An 18529-nucleotide genomic window follows, 5' to 3' on the forward strand; every position below is an offset into this window, starting at 1 on the left:
TTCGGCTGATACCACGACGTCGGGATACCCATAACTACTCCCACGTAGATGGTTAGTGCGTATAGGCTCGTAGCCGACTCAGATCAAATACCAAGTTCTCGTTAAGCGTGTTAAGTATCCGCGAACGCCGAACAGGGCCAGGCCCACCTGTCTCCTAGGTGGTCACAACCTGCCCTGCCGCTCCGCCACAAAGTAACAGTCGAGGGCCATCGGGAACCCAGGCCCACCTCTACCGGGATGGAGCCACCTGTCCTTTCAGCCCCCTCGTCAGAATCACTTGCGGGTACTCAATGAGCTGACCCGACTTTAGTCACCATCTGTATAGTATGTATGTATGTATGTATGTATAGTATATACCCGTGATCACCTCCCAAGTGATCACGGCCCGATAGTATAGCAAGGCAGACTGACAAGAATGTAGGGCCAATGATGATAAACTAGCATCCTATACTAAGCATTTAGGATTGCAGGTAAGGTATCAACAGATGTAGCGACAATGTCAGGCTATGCATCAGAATAGGATTAACGAAAGCAGTAACATGCTACACTACTCTAATGCAAGCAGTATAGAGGAGAATAGGCGATATCTGGTGATCAAGGGGGGGGCTTGCCTGGTTGCTCTGGCAAGAAGGAGGGGTCGTCAACTCCGTAGTCGAACTGGTCAGCAGCAGCGTCGGTCTCGTAGTCTACCGGAGAGAAGAGGGGGAAGAAATAATGAATACAGAGCAAACAAAGCATCACAAAATATAACAAGGCAATACGCGGTGTTCGGTGTGCCCTAACGCGGTAGTAGGTGATACCGGTGAAGGGGGGAAAACATCCGGGAAAGTATTCCCGGTGTTTCGTGTTTTCGGGCAGAGGAGCCGGAGGGGGAAAGTTGCGGGTTCGATAGGTTAGAGGGGTGTGGCGGACGAACGGACTGCGTATCCGGAATCGTCTCGTCGTTCTGAGCAACTTTCATGTTGAAAATATTTTAATCCGAGTTACGGATTAAAAGATATGATTTTTTTAAAGATTTTATTAATTTCTGGAATTTAATTAATTAATTAATTAATTAATTAATTCGAAAAATGAATTTATGACGTCAGCATGATGTCATGCTGACGTCAGCAGTCAACAGGGTTGACTTAGTCAACCCTGACATGTGGGTCCAGTGGGACCCACCTGTCATTCTCTATTTAAATTAATTAGGGTTTAGGTTAATCTAATTACAGTTTAATTAAACTTAACTAGTTAATTAAATTAATTATCTAGGATTAATTAACTTAATTATTTTAGTTAGTTAATTAAGTTAACTAGTAATTAGGTTAATCTAATCCTGATTAATTAATTTAATTTAATTAATTCTTTAATTAATTAATTAATTAATTATTTTTATTTTTATTTTTAATTCTTCTCTCTTTTTTTTTATTAAAACATTTTGGGCATGGGGCCCATCTGTCATAGGCCCCAGGGGCCAAACCGGAACGGGCGCTACTCGTAACGGGCGCAGGGGCGCCCGATAGGGCCAACCCGGGCGCTGGCCTCGGGCGAGACCAGCGGCGCGACGGGGCCAGCCCGGCCGCCGGCGGCGAGGCAGGAAGGGGCGTGGGGCGAGGTCGGGCCGCGGCGACTGCAGGAACCCAGGGGCGCGGGCACCGGACACAGCCGCGGGGGCGACGGCCACGGCGCGAGCGGGCAGGGGTGGTCGCGGGGTGGAGGGTGCTCGGAGTTGGCCGCGGGTGTAGCGGCGTCGCCGGTGCAGGGGGGATTCGGTGGTCGCATCGGAGGCGGCAGGGGCTGGGGGCCACGGCGCGGTGAGCGCGCAACGGACGCGGCCGGAGCGCGTCAACCGGGGGCGAGCTCGGCGGGGACCGCGGAGACGAGCGCGAGCGCGCGAGGGAGAGGAAGGGAGTAAGGCGGGGCTCACATCGGGAGGAGTAGGGCACGGGCAGTGGGGGCTCGGGGAGGAAGACGTGGACGCGAGGTCGTCGCGGCGACGGGCGACGGGATCGGGGGTGCAGGGCGACGTGGGATCGGCCCCCTCCCCGATCCAGAACCAGCCGAGCGTGGGGGGGGCGCTGGGAAGGAGGGTTGAGGAGGAGGGCGCTGGGCGGCGGTGGCGATGGTGAACGGCGGCGGGGCGACGGGGACGTCAGGGGCGCGGCCCAGATCCGGTCGGGGAGGTGGAGGAGACGAGGAAGAAGCGGTCCGGTGGGGCGGCCGAGGACGGGGAGGTCGAGGTGGAGGGCAGCGGTGGCGGCTCCGGTGACGTGGTCCAGGGCGGTGGCATCGGGGTCGATCCCCCGATCCAATCGGGGAGGTAGAGGAGGGGAGCGTGGGGATCGTGGGGGGGAGTGGGAGGTCTCGTCCCCGATCCAGACTGAGCGGAGAGGAGGAGGGGATCGGGGCGAGGGGATCGGGGGGAGGGGAAGTGGGGACGAGTGGGGGGGGAACCGCTAGGGTTTCGGTCGCCCCAGGGGGCTATAGGCACCGGCTGGGCCGGCCTGGTTGGCCCAAAGGCCAGCTGGGCTGTGGCCCAGTGGGGGGGGTTCTTTCCCTCCTTTTTTTTTTGTTTCCTTTTCTTCTTTTTTTTATTCTATTTCTTTTCAGTTTTCTTTTATTTTTGTTTTATAAAATATAAAAGTTGTATCTTAAATAGTAACACTAATTATACCTCTGCCACAAAAAGGTTTAACCCCCAAATAATATAGTTTAGTATTTTATAAAATACCAACACACTTATTTATTATTTTACCGACAGTTTTAATTAATTGAATGCATTTAGACATTTTATAAAAATGTGGTTCCTCCACCAACATTACTTATGAATTATTTGTTACATTTAGAACATTTTAGTTTTGACTTTTGAAAACTTTAACTGTTTGACTTTATTTTGAATTTGAATTTGAATCGGTTTCGAACTAACTCGAGATTAGCAACTATAAACAAGGTGACGTGGCACCATTAGCGGAGGATCACTGTAGCTTAATTACCCGGGCGTCACACACTAAGCACTTTGAGTAAGCATGCCATTAAGCAACACCTCATCCCCTCTTGATAGTATTGGCTTTTCCTATAGACTCAATGTGATCTTGGATCACTAAAATAGAAAATATAGTCTTGATCTGAAGCTTGAGCCAATCCTTTGTCCTTAGCATCTTGAAGGGGTTCCACATCCTCTAGTCCATGCCACTCCATTGTTGAACTTATCTGAAACATACTAGGTAAAAGTGTTAGTCCAACAAGATATATGTTGACATTAATTACCAAAACCACCCAGGAAGCACTTGTGCTTTCAATCTCCCCATTTTTGGTAATTGATGACAACATACATCAAAGCTTTAGATAAAGATATAGAGAATAGCAAGTAAAGCTTTGGAAAGACATGTAACATGCATAGACTCCCCCTACATGTATGCAATCATGTGAATATTGAACATAGAAGCATGTGAATGCGTAAACATGACAGAGTAAGCAATGTGTTACATGTATCTTGGCTATATGCATCAGAGCAAATGATGTGAATGTGAGAAATGTACTTTCATGCTCATGAGTCCTTCTTGCCAACAGTATGTACATCAGCAAAACTTCTCATTCACATGACTGTGATGCATATACTTACCTTGTGGTATTGAGTTGACTTAGGATGGGATGAACCTGCGCAAACAAGGTTAAATAACATAGATACACCTACTGACCAGAGCAAGCAAGAGAAACCACAAGAGAACCAAGACTGGGATGACATGTAGAGTGAGTACTAAGTATCACATTGGATATAGACATGTCCTCAAAGGTAAAGATATGCAATAAAATCAGATATTTCCTTCCCTTAGATGTCTTGCTCCCCCTGAATCTGCATGGGATATTGGGAGAAGATAGGGAACAGAAAATCAGAGCAACAAAAAAGGAAACAACAAAGCTTGAGCTAAAGCAAGCAACCAAACATGTCTTTCCCCTCTTAAAGACATGTGACATCTCTCCTCTTGAACACCAAGCATCAGAGGTCTTTGATGATATTACTTTCTCCTAGTTGAGAAACTCTCTCCCCCTGAGTATTCTCTCTTTCTCCCCCTATAGGAAGGATTAAGCTTTGATGTGATCTCTCTCTCCCCCTTTGACATCAATTTCCAAGAAGGGCTCTTCTGGACATGTGATACAAATGGGTTGGTCCTCGAGTCACAGAGCAAAGCAGCATGTCTAATGTGATGCTGGTAGAGGACAAGAATCATTGAGTGGAGCTGGAGCAAACAGAAATCAGGAATAAGTGGCAAGTTGGTTTCCCTGTGGTGGAATCGGTGACTCCGAGTTGTGTGCTTCGATTGCACCGAAAGATTTCGGTTGGGCCCAAGAGAACAAACCGGTATGACCGAGTTCATTAGAGTGAAACCACTTGTCACCTCAGCTCACTAGACAAGTAAGATCTCATAAGGATATGCAAGGAATTTACTGAAAGATTTGCAATGAATTGGATGCAGAAAATGCAGAACAAAAAGGAAAGAAAAGAAACTAAAAGTTTTAGATGAAGTTTTTTTTAGAACTTTATCTAGAGATGGTCAGCGATAAAGTCACCCGTGTTAGAGTATTTGACTTAGGAGTCAAGTGAGAGCACTTGATCATAGGTCATACTCATTGTTTAAGCTCAAAATGGGGTTACCATTTTTCATTTAAGCCTTTTGATGTATTCACATCTTGTCGAGTTGCTTTGACTCATGACTTGGAGTAAAACTTCTCTAAGATGGAATAACATACCTTGGATGGTGGTGTTGATCTTGCTCATGTAGTTGAACTTGTGCGGGTTGCTCAAGGTTGATGTAGTTCATCAAGGGTTGGGAGCACCACTTGGAGTTTGAGTTCATCTACCTATATGGGTTAGCTTTGTAAGGAAGAGCACTTGTGTATCCAAAATGACAATCATGAGACTCAACATAGAATTTGCCAAAGGATATGTTTGAATAGTTTCGTGCTTCCTTGTCTTCAACCACCATTGTGTAGAGACTTGGTGATGTAGAGATTGCTCAAGATGTGAGTGAGTTGCAATCTCATAGATTTAGATTCAACCAAGTACCTACACGGGTTAGAAAACATGCAAGGTACAAATATATCCAAGACATATGAATAGCATCATAAGAGAAATATCGAGGATTAGTCATAGGCTCATGCCCCGCATGTATCAAATGGAGTTCCTACTCCAAGTTTGAAGCATCAATGATGTTCAATTCACCTCTCAACCTGCAAAACACTTTCTCATCAAGTGGTTTAGTGAATATATCCGCCAATTGCTTATCAATGTGAACATGCTTAAGGTTAATGTCCCTTTTTGTAACATGATCTCGAATGAAATGATGATGAACTTCAATATGCTTAGTTCGAGAATGTTGCACGGGATTGTGAGCAATATTAATAGCACTTTCATTGTCACATAGCAATGGAACATGTTTCACATATATCCCATAATATTTAAGAGTTTGGGTCATCCAAAGTAATTGAGCGCAACATGAACCAGCGGCAATGTATTCCGCTTCGACGGTGCATAAGGATACTGAGTTTTATTTTTTGGAAGACCAAGACACAAGAGATCTACCAAGGAATTGACAAGTATTCGAAGTGGATTTTCTATCAACCTTGTCTCCGGCATAGTCCGAATCAGAGTAGCCAACAAGATCAAAAGAGGACCTCTTAGGATACCAAATGCCAAAATTTGGTGTATGGATTAGGTATCTCACTATCCTTTTCACAGCCTTAAGATGACACTCTTTAGGAGCAGCTTGATATCGTGCACACATACACACACTTAGCATAATATCGGGACGAGAGGCACATAGATATAACAATGAATCAATCATAGAGCGATAAACTTTTTGATCAACCGGTTCACCATCTTTGGTTAAAATAAGATGTCCACTAGTAGACATGAGTGTAGTCATACATTTGCATTCTTGCATATTGAACTTCTTAAATAAGTCCTTAGTGTACTTCGTTTGAGAGACAAATGTACCTTCCTTAGTTTGCTTGATTTGCAAACCGAGAAAGAATTTGAGTTCACTCATCATAGACATCTCAAACTTCTCCGACATTAGTTTTTCAAACTTCTCACTAAAATGAGGGTTAGTTGAACCAAATATGATATCGTCAACATAAATTTGGCACACAAATAGTTCTCCATTAACCCTTTTAGTAAAAAGAGTAGAATCAATTTTACCAATTTCAAAGCCTTTTTCAATAAGGAACTTGGTCAAGCATTTATACCATACTCTAGGAGCTTGTTTAAGACCATAAAGGGCTTTGTGAAGTTTATAAACATGATTAGGTTTCTTAGGATTGACGAAGCCGGGAGGTTGCTTAACATAAACTTCCTCAATTTTGCCATTTAGAAAAGCACTTTTAATGTCCATTTGGTACAAGGTGATATCATGGTGATTAGCATAAGAAAGTAAGATGCGAATGGACTCAAGTCTAGCAACGGGAGCATATGTCTCACCATAGTCCATACCTTCAACTTGTGTGTAGCCTTGGGCGACGAGACGTGCTTTGTTGCGAACCACTTGTCCATCTTCATCTTGTTTGTTGTGAAACACCCATTTGGTACCAATGATGTTGTGGTTGTTGTCGGGCTTCTCGACCAATGTCCACACTTGATTCTCTCAAAATTGTGTAGCTCTTCATGCATAGCGTTTATCCAGTCCGGATCCTCCAATGCTTCTTCAACCTTCATAAGTTCAATGCTAGAGATGAATGAGTAATGTTCACAAAAGTTAGCTAAACGAGTTTTAGAGCGAGTGATTCTCCCGGTTTGGATATCATTGTAGATTTGCTCGACGGGATGATCCTTAGCAATTCTTGCTCGAACTCGTGAAAGATTTTGCTTGGGTCGGGGTGGAACATCCTCTTCATCTTGTGCTTCTTCTTGGCCTTCTTCATTGTTGACGTTGTCGTTCTTTTGTCGTGGTGTAGAAGGAGGTTGTTGATGTTCATCTTGGTGCGCTTCCTCGTTTTCTTCATCTTGGCGTGTCCCACTTGTGGATGCTTTCGTATCAACTCTTGGTTCACCTTGTCGTGAGGTAGAAGCTTCCACTTGGACGGACGAGGTACTCTCCTTCACTTCCGTTGGACGAATCTTGCCAATGGACAAGTCTTGAATTGCTTCCGAATGGTCTTTGTCTCCTACATCAATTGGCAATTGCTCTACTTGCGAGCCGTTAGATTCATCAAACTTCACATCTACCGTCTCTTCAACCTTTCGGGTGAAATTGTTGTAGACTCGGTAGTGTGAGAGTTTGAGCCATAACCAAGTAGGAAACCTTCATGAGATTTAGGAGCAAATTTAGAACGACGATGCTTATCAAGAATGTAGCACTTTGAGCCGAATACTTGAAAGTATCCAACTTGGGGTTTGTTACCGGTGAGGAGCTCGTCTGCCGTCTTGCCAAGTAACTTGTGAAGATACAAGCGATTTGTTGTATGACAAGCTGTCTCAACCGCTTCCGCCCAAAAGTGCTTTGGCGTTTTGTACTCATCAAGCATCGTTCTTGCCATCTCGATAAGAGTCCGATTCTTCCTTCCAACAACTCCATTTTGTTGAGTTTTGTACGTAGCCGAGAACTCGTGTGAAATCCCTTCTTCATCAAGAAAGGTGTCCACATTTGCGTTCTTGAACTCCGTTCCGTTGTCGCTCCGAACCTTCTTGATCTTTATGTCAAACTGATTTTGGGCCTTCCTAGCGAAGTTTTTGAAGATCTTTTGGACCTGCGATTTGTCATCAAGAAAGAACACCCACGTAAATCTTGAAAAATCATCAACTATGACTAGACCAAATGAGTTACCACCGAGACTCTTGTAGGCATTTGGACCAAAGAGATCCATGTGAAGTAGCTCGAGTGGTCTTCTTGTGGTCATGATGTTCTTCGGGCGGTGACTTTCTCCAACTTGTTTCCCTGCTTGACAAGCACTACAAAGTCTATCCTTGTCAAATATGACATCTTTTATTCCAAGGATATGATCACCTTTAATAAGCTTATCAAGATTTCGCATACCAACATGACCTAGTCTTCTATGCCACAACCAACCTTTAGAAGATTTGGTAATTAAGCAAGTTCTAGGTTGAGCCTCTTTAGTGAAATCAACAATGTAAAGATCTCCTCTACGTATACCGGTAAAAGACCATTTTATGATTGTCTCTACGAAACACTTGGCAATCTACTTCAATGAATAAGACATTGAAACCGAAATCCGCAAGTCTAGAAACTGAAAGTAAATTGTATCCAAGGGATTCAACGAGCATGACATTTTGTATGGAGCTATCATGTGAGATGGCCACCTTACCAAGGCCAACCACCTTACCCTTTGAATTATCACCAAAAGTGACATATTTTTTAGGACCGTCGTTTTCAGCAAGCTCACGGAACATATCTTTATCTCCGGTCATATGATCAGTACATCCACTATCAAGGACCCATTCCTTTCCTCCAGCCATGTAGTCGCGAAGATTTGCCATAAGACCAAAATGCCTCATTGCATCATCAAGATCATAGTCACTATCATCATCTTCATCATAGTATCCATGTTCAACATCATCTTGTGATTGATCAATTCCTAAAGAGGGTAATTCATTAGATAAATGATCATCACAATGGTTATCTTTATGAATTCTAATAGCTTTGGATATGATATCCCTAATGATTCCAACATTTCTTTTAGCACGCACGAGATTGGTAAGCTCAAATAGATAATCACCAAAACTAGGATCACTAGAGTTCATCTTACTCAAGGCAATAGACTTATGAAGAATTTCGTCTAAATTTTTCAAGGAATAATCTGGAAATCGTTCCTCAAGAAATCTCCATATGGTGTAGGCATACTTGAGAGTAGGCAAACATCTAATCAAGTTTCTAGGCAAGCCTCTAATGATGAGCTCAACAGTTCTAAGATTGTGAATCATGTCAATATATTCATCTAGGGTAGGGTGCAAAGGATCAACATGAGATGCACAAGGGCTAGTAATGTACTTGTTCAAATGATATTCATTAAAAATCTCAAGCATTTCATTTTTCTACTCATGAAAATACTCTCCATCAAGAATAGGCACTCTATGTCTAAGACTCCCCAAAATAGACACATCCATCTTCCTCCAATGGTGTTTAAACCAAGGCAATGGAGACCAAAGCTCTGATACCAATTGAAAGGATCGAGAAGAGGTGTCTAGAGGGGGGTGATTAGACACTAAGTGCCAAAAGTTGCAGTTTTTAATATTCTTAAATTTAAATGGAGTTTAAGCACAAGTTTAACAAACACAATACATATCAAGCAAGCATGCAATGAGTATATGAGCAGCGAAAAGTAAAGCATGCAACTTCCAAGAATGTAAAGAGAAGGGTTTGGAGTATTCAAACGCAATTGGAGACACGGATTTTTTGTCGTGGTTCCGATAGATGGTGCTATCGTACATCCACGTTGATGGAGACTTCAATCCACGGAGGGTAACGGTTGCGCGAGTCCACGGAGGGCTCCACCCACGAAGGGTCCATGAAGAAGCAACCTTGTCTATTCCATCACGGCTGTCACCCACGAAGGACTTGCCTCACTAGCGGTAGATCTTCACGAAGTAGGCGATCTCCTTGCCCTTACAAACTCCTTGGTTCAAATCCACAATCTTGTTGGAGGCTCCCAAGTGACACCTAGTCAATCTAGGAGACACCACTCTCCAAGAAGTAACAAATGGTGTGTTGATGATGAACCCCTTGCTCTTGTGCTTCAAATGATTGTCTCCCCAACACTCAACTCTCTCTCACAGGATTTGGATTTGGTGGAAAGAACATTTGAGTGGAAAGCAACTTGGGAAAGGCTAGAGATCAAGATTCATATGGTTGGAATGGAATATCTTGACCTCAACATAAGTGTAGGTGGTTCTCTCTCAGAAAATGTGTATTGGAAGTGTAGATATGTTCTGATGGCTCTCTCCACGAATGAAGAGTGAGTGGAGGGGTATATATAGCCTCCACACAAAATCTAACCGTTACACACAATTTGCCAAACTCGGTGGGACCGAATGGTTAAACTCGGTCGGACCGATTCAGTAAACTTAGTGACCGTTAGGATTTTCGGTGGGACTGAGATGCAACTCAGTAGGACCGATATGATTAGGGTTAGGGCATAACGTAATCTTGGTGTGACCGATTACACAAACTCGGTGGGACCGGTTTTGGTAATAAGCTAACCAGAAAGTTGGTCAAGCAAATTCGGTGAGACCGATTACACAAACTCGGTGGGACCGATTTTGGTAATAAGCTAACTAGAGGGTTTGCATTGTAATCTCGATAGTACCGATTGCTCAAACTCGGTGAGACCGATTTTGGTAATGGACATACATAGAGAGATTACAATCCCATCTCGGTGAGACCGAGATCCCTATCGGTGAAACCGATTTGCTATGGTTTGTGGCAGTGGCTATGACATCTGAAACTCGGTGGCGCCGGATAAATAGAATCGGTGGGGCCGAGTTTGACTTTTGATTTAGGTCATATGTGGATGTGGAAAGGTAGTTGAGGGTTTTGGAGCATATCAATAAGCATTTTGAGTAAGCAAGCCATTAAGCAACACCTCATCCCCTCTTGATAGTATTGGCTTTTCCTATAGACTCAATGTGATCTTGGATCACTAAAATAGAAAATATAGTCTTGATCTTGAAGCTTGAGCCAATCATTTGTCCTTAGCATCTTGAAAGGGTTCCACATCCTCTAGTCCATGCCACTCCATTGTTGAACTTATCTGAAACATACTAGATAAAAGTATTAGTCCAACAAGAGATATGTTGATATTAATTACCAAAACCACCTAGGGAGCACTTGTGCTTCCATGTAGCCACCACATGCGACATTAGACGGCTCGACGGATGTTCATCACTCATCTTAAGGACCTGGAAAAAAAATCAAAGATGCAAATCTTGGCATGAACGAAGCTAGCAAAAAGGATACCAAGATCCATACTACAAGCTGTTTGTACAAAATCATAAGTTAAACACACTCAGTTATCTACCACAGACTAATCAAAGTTACAAGTTTACTCAAGGAATCAAGAGCTACCTATGGTAAGGTGTCAAATCTATTCTTGAGGTCCAATGAACAACATGTATTACAAATTATGCAATTTGCATGCGTTCCTAGCAATATCGTTTAAATGCAGCGTGTCTTGCATCATATATCGGGACTGAGAGGGGGAACTTACAGTCTGCACGTCGGTGTCATCGAGAGTGAAAAGGACCCGCGCATTGCAACGGGAGAAAAAAACATAATCTTCAAAGTCCATGAAAACATTTTGCTGCATCACCAATAACATTTTGGCGAACATTTTGTTCAATTTTCTTAACATTTTTCTATACACCAACTTTTTTTTAAAATGATGATTTTTTTATTTCCCAAACATTTGTTTTAAAAAACGCGAATATTTTTTGAATATGCGAACATCTTTAAAAGAATATGAACTGATTTTGAATTCACAAACATTTTATGATTTATTGAGAATTTTATTTAAAAATTCTCTTTTTTAATTTTTGGAACTTTTTTAAGTACCAAATTATGTGATACCAAAAAATAAAGAAATTTTCTTAGATCAGAAAACTAAGAATGCTAGAAGCAAATTAATTCAGGAGATGATTTCATGAGTAATTGATGCTATTCTGCAGCAGGGAATGAGGAAAAAAATAGAATGAACATATCACATACTTGAACAAACCAAATTAGCTGCAGGCAAGGTATCTATAAAAAACTTATCTGCCCAGAATAGAAATGTGATACATCCACGCGTATTTCAAACTGAAGGCCTCGTCCTCATAGCCAATATGTATAATAATACCATTCTTCCGCATGCTCTCCCTAAACCATACAAAAAGCATTGAAGATCTTGAATGCGGTGAGAAGAGGAAGAGCATATTTGCCTTTTCATACAAAAGATTGTATTACCCTGCTCCAATCATACTTTTGCTTCTGGGATCGGAAAACTGCAAAGGACTGTGTTGTAGGTTCTCAGATTAAGGGGAGGTTGAGAACGACTAACCACAGTAGCGTGAAATTGGATATTAAATCCGGTTCGTGGCATGCATTGCTAGTGATCGAGGAGTATCAGGCCTGTGGAAGTCTTGTAGTTCCGTGTTGACCTTGAAGATGGCCGGGCGGAGATGTCATGAACACGCCAGGGAGAACTTTATTAGGGTAAAACAACCATCATGACCGTGGAACCTGAATATCCCAAAATCAAAACAAAGAAAACCATATAACCTGATCACCTCTTGATGCCCTGCTTGTGGATCAATTGGCGCGAGCTTGGTGATGACCGTGGACAAAACTGGTAGAATGACCCAAACACCGCAACAACGACAAAGAGACGAAGACGAACGTACAATCCGTGCTTACCTCCTCCTTCCCTCGTGCGCTACACCAGGAGGGGAGCGCCCCAGCATCTGACAAAACTGGTAGAATGACCCAAACACCGCAACGACGACAAAGAGACGAACGTCCAATCCGTGCTTGCCTGGAGGTCACGTACGTGTTGTATGTAGATGTAACATTATACACGATGGAAGTGTATCCAGTCAGGGTAGATGAGCACCTGGGTGTTGTGACTGTTGTCACTGCTGCGGCGGGGAGCTGGAAGTTGCCGAGCTAACTGCGGAAGATCTGGATGGCTGGTGGCCATCATGTTGATCAGCATGTACACCATCATGACCAGCGTGGCAAGAGGCGCAAGCAGTCGTAGCTCCAGCAATGGTGTCGTGCCGCGCCGCAGTTGGACAGCAGCGTGTATACAATTTCATATAAGCAACTTCCATTGTAGGATTCAGATTACAAACTTTAGGAAACATGTCGATTACTGTACTGGAGGTCTGGAGCAAACACTGACCAGTGGAAGACGGATGAAACTCATCCCGATTTTTCCAATCAACTTGCGGTAACTCATAGTAATCCTACACACGCAGATTTCCCATGAGAAACTTACTCACAATTAATCTACCAAGCCACAGGCTACAGTACTCACGGTGGATGAATAGAAGAGGCAAAGGCATGGATGTCGACTTCACCTTGGTCTTGGAGCCGAAGACAAAGGATATCCGTGTCGAAATCGACGACAACCTCTTCACTCAGCCGCGTGGCTTGTCGTCGTTCTCCCACTCCCACATCGTTCCCTCCCCCTCGCCTCGCCGGATTCCTTCGTTGTGCGTCCTGCAGGAATTGGACCTCATGGGTGCGCCACAAGCAAGAAAGATTCTAGACGTTTGGTGCTCCTCCGTCTCTATAGGATCTGCCCCTCACATCCTCTCTCCCGAGCCAATTTATGGGAGGAGTTAGACAGGCGATGAGAGATGCGGAGTTAGAATCCTGAGGGGTCACGAGAAAGATTGGGTGATGGGCGACGCCGAGGGGCGGAGGGCCGGCGACGGGGGGCGACGGGGGGCACCGCGCGGCGATGGGGGCCAGGGGCCGGCGGCGCACGGTGGGGCGTGGGCGGGAGGTGGTGGCGCGATGGAGGCGGAGATGGGAAGGCAGGGTCGTGGGTGGGTTTTCTTTTCTCTCCTCTGTACCGGTTCGGTTGACTTACACGACGACTGCGGGTTCAATCTATATTACTATTAAACAATCGAGTTGTGACAGAAACATTACATCTCAGCCATACTTTTATCATCTCTCAATGGATCAGATTGCCTTAATGTTGTATCACATCATTTATCATAATCAATTAACAATAATTATCATGATTTACGCCATCATAATTACGCAATAATTACCACGATTTCGCTCCAACCTAGGCCTATTTTAATCATATCAATTAGCAAGAATTGCCATGATCTACGCCATCATATTTTTTTTGAAACTCGGCATTGTATGCTGCGTACATAGAAGAAAAAAAATATCAATTAGCAATAATTACCATGATCTACGTCTATCATGTTTTTTTTTGAAACTCAGCCTTGTGTACTGCGTACATAGAAGGAAAAAAGAAAAAGGTCTGGCCCATGTTCGCATGTAGGCAGAGAATAACGGGCAAACCAAAGCACTCGTTTCTCTGTTTGTTTGGATCAGAGGATCGATCAGACCCTGGCCTTGATTTTGATCGTTCTTGACTTCCGTCACTTCTTTTTTTGTTCACCAGTTTGAGTGTTCGTCGTCTTCGACGGCTCGGCTCTTGGTTTGACTCCCCGGTCTTCTCGTCCCGAGGAACGATAGTGACGTGGGCATGCAGCACTACGCGGCTAGGACAGGTACGAGCACGTCTCCTATGCCTTCACATGTACTATTAATTACTCAAACTTGTCTGAAACTGGGGTTCAGAGATCGACCATCAATTCATCCTGGATCAAATCCATTTTCGAGGAACAAAATTCCTGATCAGCGCCAGGCAAATAATTAAAGCCTGATCTCATCGCAGCTCCATTTAATTGCATGCTCGTTGTGGGGAGATTGGACGTACCTCCCACTAAGTAGCGGATCCACCCGATTAATCCGGGCCAGCGAATTCGTATGCCACACACGTAATCTCCATCCAGTTAAGATGGGAATCCCTTCGCAGCAAGCGGAACAATAGTAATTAAGCTCGGTGCAGCTGGTTCGTACGTGGTACTGTGGTACGAGCAGCGCCCCATACTTAGCATATGTCTTTCACTCCTAAATATGGATTCTATAGTTAATGGCTTGGTAAAACTTTTGCTAAATCACATATAAATATTACAATTTGATCCAACTTTACACAATGCAGATATGAAAGGAAAAATCCAAATTGATGTGATATGGGATTCACACTGATGTTTCATGACCTTTGGTCCTTGTAATACTGGAAGCAATCCAATCGCTTGTTCAGGTGTCAAATAAGATGTGCATGTTTCCAACACTTATCTTAAGGAGTGAAATTATTTTTCCACTGAAAAGGAGCATGTGTCATTTGTCTTCCCTATCATGTAAAAAACATGTTTTATTTCCCTTGAATTAGAGTGAAAAACAGGGTAGACTGTTGGTTAATGTGATATTCTATTTTTGTCAGATGGCTTGAAATTTCTTTAACATTACTTTTAATGTTAATGTCATGTACCATCATATTTATATCCAAACTTTGGCGTGAGGTTATATTGCCAGTTTATGTTATGTTCGGTTCACAAATATATATTGCCAGTCAATGCCTTTAAGCTTTGTTGGTAGATTCTGTCATAAAATCTATTTCTACTTTTAGTGTAAAATTGACTTATACACAGTTTGACATTTTCAGACATTGTGCTTACATGTGCTTGCTTTCGCTATATTTACTATAGATAGTGTTCTGACAGATTTTATAAAGTATGTCGATAGTTGAATCATGTATCCTTGACTTGATAGACAAGTTCAAAGATTTACATTCTTCAGAGTGCATAACTGACACGCTAGATACTAACATCGACTGCTTGTATAACCAACATTTAGTTCAAGGAAGCTTCAGATCTTACCTTGGAAATTTCTTTTACCTCTTCTATCGAGCACGGACATGCTTTCCAATTATTGATTACCTATTTTACACACAAAAAAGTTCCCAATAATCTTTTCTACAATAGTCCAACATAATCAAAGGAGTCACTAAAATTAACCTAGAAATACCAAGGGAACCTATAGGCATGGCCGCCACAATAATCAATCCTCCTCCCTCGACACTTATGCCACCACTCCCCTTCCCGTGATTCAATTTTCTCTCTATTTCATAACTCTATGATACGTGTGTTGCACGTGCATACTTACTAGTTGTCTAAAATACAGGGGCTTCTCTGCAAATTGGCCAGTATATTTGGCAATAGATGTTTGTGAGTGAACACTTTAGAAAAACTGTAGTATATGTGCAAATAAAAAACATGTTTTCTTGCCAACTAAACATGCATATTGGCCAAAAACTGAGAAAATGTATCCTGGCCAACTGAGACATCTATTCTAGCCAATTAAATGCATTAACTGTCCAACTGAACATGCATGTTGGCCAAAAACTGAAATAAATGCAATCTGGCCAGCTGAGACATCTATTCTAGCTAACTAAAAACATTGAATGTCCAACTAAATATGTATGCTGGCCAAGTGGAAAAATGCATCCTGGCAATTGAGACGTCTATTCTAGCGAAAACCAAAAATCTGTAGTGCAACAGTAAAAACACAAGAACTTTTGTCCATGGCTAATGAAGCCACAAACCATATTAACATATTCACACATATAATCTTGTCCCACACATATATTCTGGTCCCACACCTATTGCAAACCATATTAATGTGTTCAAATATACCAGAACTAGAAACATAAACGGCGATGAAAAACATATAACTATAATCTGTCCTCCAATTCTTCTTTTTTCTTTCACTTGGATTTTCCTTCTCAAATGTAACATCCAATTATGTGCAGAAAAATCTAAAAAGAGCTCCTTGCGAAACGGAAACCTGCAGATCATTGCAACAAAACAAAAGGGAAAAAGTCAGAAAACTCTGTAGTAAAAAGAAGTCATGCTCTTGCTAGTTATTTACTGCAAACCGTGCAACTAATATAACAACTCTGTGCAAACAAAAAAATTCATAATTGTTATAATAAAGATTATGCTACAGTCATGTTGCTTTTGGAACTAAGAATATCACAAAATGGTGTGCAACTGCCTATTTACTAAGTTTTTAGGTTGTTTGAAATACTCTTTTCTGTGGTTACCAACTGATGACATCAATTTCTTCTTTTATATATGTGCAGGGAGTGTGTGGCAGCATCCAAAAAAAGGAAAAAAAATGCTTGATCTCAATGAGTTGCCCGCTGATCTCAATGAGCTTCCTCATGATATGGATCAGCAGCAACCCAGCATACAACAAGGAAATTGGACAGAAAATGGTCGATCTGTTTGCTACACGCAGGCAAGTCGTGATGGTAACCCTACGAGCCATGACAATGTGGCAGGCCAGTCATTAGCCCGTGGTGCCCCTATAGTGGTGTCTTTGCAGTCAGAGAGCCATACTCTTGATGACATGGGAACCGAGGCAAATGTTCCTGGTCCAACAAGGACTGAGCTAGGAGCTGGGGCTGTTGACGGAGTTGTGCAAGGAGAAGAAGGAGAGGATGAGGCTAGTTCTCAATCTATGGAACCTTATGTTGGCATGAGGTTTGACAGCCTTCAAATTGCTAAGGATCACTACAACAGCTATGCACTACAGATGGGTTTCTCTATCAAGATGAACACCTCTAGACGGGCACCCCGCACTAATGAATTGATAAAACAAGAGTTTTGCTGCAACAAGTTCAAGAAGTCCAAAGATGATGATGGAGGAGCTGAGGCTCCTCCTGTCCTGGACCCTATTCCAGATCCAAAATCTGTTGACAGTGATGAGGAGATGGAAGAAGAACCTCCAATATTTGCTGAAGAGGAGGCTGGTACTAGTAAGAAGAAGAAGAAGAAGCGCAAACGCGAGACAATAAAGCAGACTGAATGCAAGGCGAAAATGTTGGTGAAGCTAATAGATAAGCGATGGGAGGTGACACACTTTGTTCGTGACCACAGTCATCCGCTCATGAACAAAAATTCATTGTCCAAATATTTGAGATCCCACCAAGGCATCTCACCTGATGAAAAGGAGTTTCTGCGCATCTTGTATAACTGCAACTTGACTACAGGTGTGGTGTTTTTCTATATCCCTTAAAGAATTAAGTTTCCCTCTAGGTAGTTCAGTGTGCAACTGTTATGGTACTACTGTGCAACTAAAATGGCTTAACTGTGCAACTGCTATCCAACTTCCCATGTTGTTTGTATATCACTTTTGGTGCTTGTTGTGCAACTACATTGTCTTTACTGTGCAACTACACAATGTCCTGTATGCAAAAACTGTAAAGTGTTTTTAAAAAGGTGCAGCTAGGTGTCCATTTCCTGCGATTATCTTCTGTGACAACACATGTCCTATTACTGTGCAGCTGAATGTGCACATTCGTGCAACTAAAAAAGGATATACCGTTTGTTTTTGTATTATGCAGGACGAATGATGCATGTAATGGCAGAGTTCTATGGATCTGAGATGATGGTGCCATTCGGACCAAAGGCAATAACAAATCTTTGTGCAAGTTTCCGTAGAGATGACACAAAGGAGGGTGATCTGATTGAGATAATTGCGCACTTCAAGGATATACAAAAAACCGATCCAGACTTCTTCTATAAGGTGAAATAGGATGAAGAGGACAGAGTTGTCAACATATTTTGGGTGGATGGCTTAGCTCGAAAAGCTTATGCGGAGGCGTACCACGATTGCATATCATTTGACACCACCTACATGACCAACATGTACAATATGTCATTCGCGCCCTTTATAGGAATAAACCGACATGGCCAATCTTTCATGCTGGGTTGCGCTTTTGTGAGGCAGGAGTTGGCATCGAGCTTTGATTGGGTCTTTAGAGCATTCCTAGAGGCTATGGATGGCAAACCTCCTGACAACTTCATCACCGATCAGGATGGTGCGATGAGGCAGTTAATACAGAGCATCTTTCCAACCACCGTGCACCGCTGTTGTCGATGGCACATCATGAAAAAGGCTCA

General features: G+C 42.9%; 1 long non-coding RNA gene across 1 annotated transcript; it reads right to left on the reverse strand.

Annotated features, from left to right (window-relative positions):
- Positions 1 to 10603: 10603 nt before the first annotated feature.
- On the reverse strand, positions 10604 to 13539 carry LOC123153393 (uncharacterized). The gene is made up of 3 exons (XR_006476470.1): positions 13049 to 13539; positions 12580 to 12934; positions 10604 to 12501 (listed from the first exon to the last, which is right to left on the reverse strand). It is a non-coding gene; the product is annotated as an uncharacterized lncRNA (long non-coding RNA).
- Between the last annotated feature and the right edge of the window lie 4990 nt (positions 13540 to 18529).

Source organism: Triticum aestivum, chromosome 7A, assembly GCF_018294505.1.
Source record: "Triticum aestivum cultivar Chinese Spring chromosome 7A, IWGSC CS RefSeq v2.1, whole genome shotgun sequence".
Lineage (NCBI taxonomy): Eukaryota > Viridiplantae > Streptophyta > Magnoliopsida > Poales > Poaceae > Triticum > Triticum aestivum.